The sequence below is a fragment of the Callorhinus ursinus genome, unplaced genomic scaffold (assembly GCF_003265705.2).
Source record: "Callorhinus ursinus isolate GAN/ISIS: 27379988/994484 unplaced genomic scaffold, GSC_fseal_2.0 scaffold7, whole genome shotgun sequence".
NCBI classification, from domain to species: domain Eukaryota; kingdom Metazoa; phylum Chordata; class Mammalia; order Carnivora; family Otariidae; genus Callorhinus; species Callorhinus ursinus.
In genome coordinates, this window is record NW_027397069.1 from 46830865 (window position 1) to 46839507 (window position 8643).

Sequence of the window (8643 nt, forward strand, 5' to 3'; positions counted from 1 at the left end):
GTTACTTCACTGTCTTCAGCCTTACTTTCCTCATCTTTAAAAAGGAGCTAACTATATCGATTCTTCCAAATCAGATCATGTATTCACATTAGACATGAGAGAGCTGAGGAAAAGAGAAATGTCCAGACGTTCTTGCCACCCTCTGAGCCTTATGTCTTCCAAACAGGGAGCTGATCTACACTCACTCACCCTAGGATGTCCCCTCTGGTATCTCAGCTACTGTCCAGCCACGCAAAAATGACCCATTCAGAAGAGCTGCTATGGGCAAAAGCTGGAGCCTGAGTTGATTAATGTCCCCACAGCCTTGACAGCGGATATGTGTTTGACCAGGGTGTCATGTGGGGTATTGACGATAGTCACGACCTTAATGCTTGATCCCTCATTTCACATCTTGACCCAGTTTTGAAGAGGGCCATCCCCCTAAGAATCAGTTTGGTCTGATGCTTGATGCCTTATTTTTGGCAGCTTTCCTTCCCAAGACACGCTGGCTTCATTGATAAGTGTTGCTAGCTCTTTATCTACATCATTTTAGAATAGGTTGCCAAGGCAACGGGATTCAGAAATGATTCTCATTATTGTACATTCCCTGACAAATGAGTGTGTGCATTTACATGGTCTCAACCAGTATTAGCTCTCCTCTCTCTAAGACAGAAGGCCAACACTTAGAGTTTGCGCACACAATTCAACATATAATTATATATTGTCTCCTAATAATTATACATTGTCTTAGTGAACAATACAGCTGTGGGTACCCATGCCAGCCCCACATTAACACCTCCTGCATCAACAACCTTCCTCACTGATGGGCCAATAACACACACTTTTAGATGCCATCAAGAAAAATGAGATATTCATAAGAGTGTATTTATAAAGCAATCCCACACTCTGATTCCTGAACACTACCTCAGTTTCCCTTCTGTGAAATCCCGTGATTCCTAGTCCCAGAATGGGCCAAATAGTTATTGTTTGTTTTACCCATTAGTTTCCCTAGAAGGAAATATCATTACTCTCAGTGGAGCCAGGATTTGACAAAGACCTAGTAAGCCAACTCAAGCTAGGACAGATCTGTATGTATTTTTTAAAAGTGTGGAATGGGAGTGAAACCACACTGCCAAAGTAGTCTCCAACTCCAACATGGATGCTTCATTTGGATCATGTGCCTGCTCTGTGCCAAGGACTATGAAATCCACACTAGTCTCTCAGAGATGTCCCACGATTGTTCCTCTTCACTAGGTGATGAAGGAAATCCATGGTGACAGTAGAGCTGAAAAGGGAAAATAAAAAATCCTATTTAAAATCTCTATGTGGATTATAACATGAAGCCCTTCCCCACCCCACCTTGCATCCTCTTAGCTCCCTCCAAAAAGCAAGCTGTGAAGGAGATAACTGGACTAAGTTCTGGGGTTGTGAGCACTGAGTTGCATTTTAAAAGAATTGGTGGCTCCAGGTCATTTTAATCAAGTTGCATGTCAGCTTGCAAATTTTCCAAATTAGATATAGCTGGAGGAGAGCAAGATGTTGTTCTTCTTTCCTAAAGAATAAAAACAGATTGTTGTGACACGTTCTCAGTCATAATGACAGATTGGAGCCGTTGTTTTTGGTATAAGTCAGAAAACAAAGCAACTTTTTTTCCTTCCCCCAAAATTATAGCACTTGATTGATTTCTGTTGAGATTTGGGCATCTCCCAGTTTGTCAGTAATGTTGATTAAGTTCACAAAAATCTTAAAAGCCAAATGCAGACACAAAGACTGATTTAAAATGAGGTTGATTTCCACTGGGAAAGGAAGCTTTTGGGCTTGAGGACAAGTCTTAGGAATGCTTAGTTTGGATGCTGTTCAAGTGTTGCTCTTTTGAAAAGTAAAGAGCGTAGTGAAGACGGGATAGCTGACATTCTCCTATCCCAGATGCCTCTCTGTTTCTGAAAGCAGGAACATGTCTGACAAACAGAAGCTATTTCAACCGTCCTGAATAAGGCTGGCTCTGCACCTCACTGCCCAGACAGGGGGCTGTGTATCCCCCCACCAGTCCATTCAGAGGTCGGTCTGCCATCACAGCTAGTCAGAATGGCTGTGGCACAGACAAGCAGTTTCACAAACCAGACAAGAAAGGTTTTCGATCTGTCATTCATCATTAAGTCAACCGGTAAACATCACAGCTTAAGACTATGGTTCCAGAATCCAACAAAATGGAAGTTTCAGCCAATATTTGCATAATGCAAGGAAAGAAACAGGAAGCCAGGGGATGAATAATTATGGGATACACTGGAGCAAGCCTTTAAGATGCTCCGAAACCCAAAAATAACCAGCTCTTCCCATATTATCAACATCTCAGTTTCCCTTGACCAACTCATTCTTCTTTTTTTTATTATGTTATGTCAATCACCATACATTACATCATTAGTTTTTGATGTAGTGTTCCACGATTCATTGTTTGCGTGTAACACCCAGTGCTCCGTGCAGTACGTGCCCTCCTTAATACCCATCACCCGGCTAACCCATCCCCCCACTCCCCTCCAGAACCCTCAGTTTGTTTCTGAGTCCATCGTCTCTCATGGTTCATCTCCTGCTCCGATTCCCCCCCTTCATTTTCCCCTTCCTGCTATCTTCTTTTTTTTTTTTTAACATATAATGTATTATTTGTTTCAGACCAACTCATTCTTCTTAAACCCACTCATCGTCCCAGTCCAGCCCTCCCACACACTTCCATGCCTATACTGGATGTAGAAAGCAAAGATCAAATCTTGGGCGAAGTCCACAGATATCCCTCACCTCTTTATATCTATTCACAGTGAATGGCGATTTTGATGTTCTAATTATTTGGCCAAATGGCCAACAAATCTTTATTGATGTCATACTGGGAGCAAGACATTGTGCTAGGTGCTCAAGGGGACACAAAGGCAGGCATGCACAACACAGTCATTACCCCTGAGGAGCTCCCAGTCTTGTCGGGAAGTATGGCTTCCGCAGGCCAGACAGTTGTATACAATTAAGTCCATTAGCGAAAGACTGTGGAGTATGAACGCTGTAGGCATTTGAATGTTAGTGAGTTCCTAAGGATTTAAAGAAGGGTCTGAAGGGTGAAGGGGGAAATGAGCAGGATGTCTGTAGAACATTTACCCTGCCTGGAGCAGAGTGTTTGAGTGGGTGAGAAATGGAGATGAGATGGAGAAAACAGGTCAGATTGAGATGCTGGAGAACTTTCATCTATAAGAAATGGTAAGAATATGAAGGGCATGTCAAAGTGAGGCTTAAAGATGTGATGTGTAGGCTGGATTGAGCAGAAGAACCTGGAAATAAGGAGCTGAGTTCAAAGCCAAATGCACTATCCTAGCCTGGAGCACCAAGGACCTAGAGGAAAGTGAAGGACTCCACAAAGTACATGTGGGATGAGACACAAAATGGGGCAGGGGGTTGGAGGAAAGAGGAATATGTCCAGGAGAACGCAGAAGATCTGAGAATATGTTTGGTAACATTTGTCAGGCACTGATGTGAGAAATTATGTGTATTTTTTCAATGAATCCTCACAACAACTGTTGTAAGGTCAGTTTGATTATTATCCCCATTTCACAGATGGGAAAATTGAGACAGAGAGAGGTTCAGTAATTTGCCCTCTGTCACCCAGTAAGGGCAAGAGGAGGCCAGGCGAGGCTCTGAGCACAGCCTGGTTTCGGCACTTGCACACACAAAACACCCCGCCAAACAGCCTCAACACAATAACTATGTTTTGGATCAAGATGCAGAAGCCTGATCAGCTTTGCCCACCCTCCTTGTGAGGTGTTGGAAGCCTACCCAGGGGGAAAGATTCTGAGAGTTGTTTGAGATACAAGTAGAGACCTTGGAAGTTAAGTAGAAACTAGAGACGTGGCTCTGAGGACCACCCTCCCATAGGGCTTGGAGCCATGAGTTTTCATAGGAGCAGAAGAGTGAGGGAGTTTTCAAAGGAAGACTAGGAAACAGGAGCATACTATATTGAGCCCTGAAGATTGTGCAGCTCTGGGGGGAAAGGTGAAAGAGACATCAAGGGAACATGAGACATCACAGGTCAAAAGCGGTGAAAAGAGCTCAGAGTGGAGTGTCATGGGAGCCCGCGGGGGAAAGAGTTTGAAAGAAGATGGTGGCTAAGAGTGCCCAGGGTTATGGGACCAAGAGTGATGAGCACAGAGAGGGCAGCTGGACCACGATGGGGGGGTGGGGTGCGCCTCTGACCTTCAGGGGCACCATCCGAGTAGCAACCAGGGGTGGTAGTCATTGAGGGTCTGAGGGGCCCCAGGAGGGAGGAAGTGGCGGTGGTAGATGTGGATGACTGGTTAAGAAGCTCACCAGTGGAAAGAGGGAGAAGGTGAGTCTAGTACACGGCTAAAAGCCTAGAAGGGACCAGGGCAAAGAGCCGATTTTTGCCTAGAGGAGAATTCAGCCTATAGAAGAAAATTCAGGGTCCTGGCTCAAAGCATGGCCCAGAGGCTAGCTCTTCTGGGCAGAGTGCTCTCCTCATTTTCTGAGGCTGGAAAGTGGAGGGGAGATGAACCAGATGACCAGTGGTGACTCACTGCAGCAAGTTGCCCTCTTTTCTGGAAACCGAAGGCATGGCCATCTGCCCAATTAGGACAGTGAGGATGGGATGGGGAGGACCTAAAGAGAAGGGAGTGTGCCTTTGCACGCCTTCATGCTTGGATGGAACAGAATGAAAGGTGCTAGAGGAAAGTTCTAGCATCAGAGGCAGATGATTGAGAATTGGATAAAGAATCGAAGTGAGGTGGGTGGGAGAATAAATGCATTTAAAAACCTAGAAAAGCAGCAGTGGAAAATATTCCCAGGCGCCCCCTCTCCTTCTCACACTGGCCTAAAATGAGGCCACAGTCTAATCAGGCCTCCTAATGTCCAATAAGATCAGCAATGCGCAGGCTGCTCCTCGGGGCTCAAGTCCTAGACTCAAGCCGTAATAAGTCACCTGCTCGATATTTTCCACTTCAGGCCTTTGGCTTTCTGGGACCTCAGTCCACTCAGCTGCAAAATTGACTTACGGGATCATGTCAATCGCCAGATGCTGCAGAGCAGAGCAGGAGAGTCCAGCTTCTGCAGGCAAACGAACTGCCTGAAAGGAAATGAGCAGTGATTTCCCAGGGAGTCTCTCTTGCAATGTCGTTATAATGTCAGCTTTTGACAGCAAAACGATTTCAGTGGAAGACTCTAGAGTATCTCGCAGAAGTGCCTGAGCCTGATTAAAATGATGTCAGTGCATGCTACGTTTCACGTCTCGCCCACATGAAAACCCCACAGCGGGAGAACTCAGTCACTCCAACAAATGACCGTGATCCCTGGACCTGGTGTGCATTTGACCTAGGGTGTCCCCCTCCCACCTCTTCCGCAACTTCAGATGGAAGACCATCAATCCTGAGCTCCGTGAGTCAGCCGGCCCTGAGGGGAGTGTTCTCCGCTTTGGCTCCAAATACCAGCATTTGTGTACCTGTGGAGCTCTTCCATTTCCGCCTTGTTCCTTCCAGACCATCGGCTGTGGAATACGCACCTCGGCGCCTGATACCTTGGACTGCGGGCCTTCTTGGTGGCCCCGACTACAGGCTTGGCATACATAATCTCCCGTTGTCTTCAGGGCCTTTCACCAGGTAGGTGTTATCATTCCCATCTTTACAGATGGGCCCACGGGAGCTCAAGGAGGCAGCCCGCAGGTGAAGAGTTGAACCCACGTCCCTGTGGCTCCGAAGTGCCTGCTCTTGACCAGTACACTCTAAAATCACCAAGGCGTGGTGGAGGGAGGACCACGCCACTACCCACCAGTCAGTTGTGTGCAAGGCCTGCGCTGCCCCACTCCAGAAGCTCTGCGGCCTCCTCCTGGTGAGGGATGATGGGTGGTAAGGGAAGGTCCTGTGTAGTGCCTTGTATTCTAGCAGGCTGGGGAGGGCCGTCCTGGTGGCACGCCCATCAGCCGGCCTGTCAGTCTCACCAGAGCTGTGTGCGCTGGCCCGGCCCCCAGGGTCATCAGCATCAGCCCCAGGGAGCTGATAAGGTAGAGCAGACTTGCAGTCTGAGCAAATAGCAGGTGGCTCAACGGGCCCTGAGGTGTCAGTAGCTTTCCCAAAGTTCTAGTGCTGCTGTCAGCAGCCCCAGCCAGCCGGACCCGGGCTTGCTATCCCATTTCCCCGGCCCCGGGGGTCCCTCTCAGTTTGTCCTGACCGCGCTCTGGGGATGTGGCCCCGGGGCTCGGCACCTACGTCCCCTGTCTTCTGCAAACAGGGGCTGGAGGACAGAGAAGAAAACAGCACGCAGTGACCCTTTCAAACAGCATCACATCATCAGGGGCGCCTGGGAGGCTCAGGTCATGATCCCAGTGTCCTGGGATCGAGCCCCGCATCGGGCTCCCTGCTCTGCGGGAAGCCTGCTTCTCCCTCTCCCACTCCCCCTGCTTGTGTTCCCTGTCTCGCTGTGTCTCTCTCTGTGTCAAATAAATAAATAAAATCTTTTTTAAAAATTTAAAAACAGCATTGCATCTAATCTTCGCAGTAACTGAGGGGCTATTATCCCCATTGTAATGATGAGAAAAATGAGACTCAGAGGTAAGATCACTTCCCAAGGCCCCCCAGCTGGTCAGCGAGAAAGCGAGGACGTGATTCCTCAATTCTCTGGCTCTAAAGCCTAGGCTCCCAGGCCGCCTCCCCTTCTAATTCTCCCCATGGACCTGCCAGAAAGACAGCTCCCCTCAGAGGCTGTGTTCACCCCAGCCCTGATCTCAGTCCTGTAGGAAGCAGACCAGCCTGACATTAGCTAATTCAATATCTGCATCAACCAGTGTTCTTTTCAAAGCACCTTCCGGGCTGTGAGGGGAACCATAAAGAAATGAGGGCATAGGGGCGCCTGGGTGGCTCACTCAGTTAAGCATCTGACTCTTGGTTTCCGCTCAGGTCGTGATCTCAGGGTCGGAATGAAGCCCCACCTGGGTTCCTCCGTACTCAGCAGGGAATCTGCTTAGATTCTTTCTCTGCCTCTGCCCTTCCCCCCCAAACAAATAAATAAAACCTTAATAGAAAAAAAGAAAGGAAGAAAGAAATGAGGGTGTATTGCTTGCCTCTAAGGAGCTTACAAGCAGGACGGGGGGTTGAGCTGGTGCACAGGAGAGAGAAGAAAGCACAGCCAGGCTGGAGGACGGAGTTGGAGGCAGGGTGGAGGACACTGGGAGTCAGGCCTTCAGCTCTGTGTGCACAGGTGGGGGGGCAGGGGGTGCCCTTCCTTCTTGGGGACAGCATGACCCAAAGATAGAGCTGACTCCACAGGGAAGGAAGAGGGTTCAGGGGACAGCAGGGGACAATGGTGAGGACCGTAAAAATCAAAGAGGAAGGTGAAGGTAAGGGCAAATAATGGCAGGAAAGGAAAGAGAGGAAAGGGGAGGAGGGGGAGAGGAAAGGGGAGGAGGGGGAGAGGAAAGGGGAGGAGGGGGAGAGGAAAGGGGAGGAGGGGGAGAGGAAAGGCCGCCCTGGAAGAGGCCCGGTGGCACCGGGGCAACACCTGTTGCTGAGTTTGTGCACTGGGCCCTCTGGTAGCAATAAGCGAGGGGCCCTAAGAGCCTCTCCCTCGTCTCTGGGCATGCTGTCCTCTCTGCTCTGAGCTTGGGGCAAGCAGGTGTCACAGCGGCGGGGGGGGACATCTGCGACAAGAGGTGGCAGAGATGAGCGAGGCCCTGGGTGGTGGACTTCTCAGCAACCAGGCTCTAGGGGGTGCAGGCACCTTTTGGGCTGGGCGGTGGAGTGAATGGGGGTTCTGTCGGCCTGGCCCCTGCTGGGCAAGCAAGGGTTGTTCCAAGGAGCTAAGAGGACTCCCGGAAAAGCCTGAAGGGACCCAAATTATGGAGTACCCCTTAGCTGGCCTGGAGAGCAGAGAACCACAGGGGCAGGAGGGGGTCTCCAGACGAGGGGGTGGGGACAGCCTCCACATGCCGTCCTGGGTTTGGCATCTTCTCTGCATCTCATCTCTTGAGCCTTTCAATGAGATTAAGATGCTGGAAGACAACCATACCCCAAAGTGCTCATGGTTGCTGGCCTCCTTCTCTTCGGGGGAAACTCCTGACCCCAAAAAGATACCTCCTCCATCAGGACTTTCCCCTTCCAGGGACTCCAGAGGAAATAATTCCCTGGGACATGAATGGAGAGTAAGGGTAGACAGCTCCACTTGCCCTACAGGATGCAAAACTTCATCAGCATTATTCCTGTATGAATTAGGTCTAGATGAAACCTCCAGATTCGCCTAAAGAGCAAGATAGAAAAATATCATTCTTTTGTTGGAAACTTGCCTACACTTTAATTATACACTGTGTGGCCAAAATGAAAAAAGAGAGGAGAGGCACCTTCTTGCTTCAGGAGCTTGGGGCCTGGTGCTTCTCCCTTTGCCACTACCAGCAAATGCACACATTGAAGCCTCCCTGCTTTGGAGAAGGGCATTATGTGTAATAATTAGTGCAGCCTGAGTAATGACCCCTCTGAATCAAAGCTGGACCTAACAATGGTCCAGCTGAATATTAGCCCTGGCTAATATTCACACACACACACACACACACACACGCACACGCACACACACGCACACGCACACGCACACACACAGACACACACACCCATCACTCGTACCTGGAAGCTCTGCTCC

The 8643-nt window shown here is 49.2% G+C and overlaps 1 long non-coding RNA gene across 1 annotated transcript; it reads right to left on the reverse strand.

Annotated features, from left to right (window-relative positions):
* Window positions 1–1077: 1077 nt before the first annotated feature.
* Window positions 1078–8382, reverse strand: LOC141373060 (uncharacterized). Its single transcript, XR_012378691.1, has 3 exons — window positions 8351–8382; window positions 8180–8250; window positions 1078–1264 (listed from the first exon to the last, which is right to left on the reverse strand). It is a non-coding gene; the product is annotated as an uncharacterized lncRNA (long non-coding RNA).
* Between the last annotated feature and the right edge of the window lie 261 nt (window positions 8383–8643).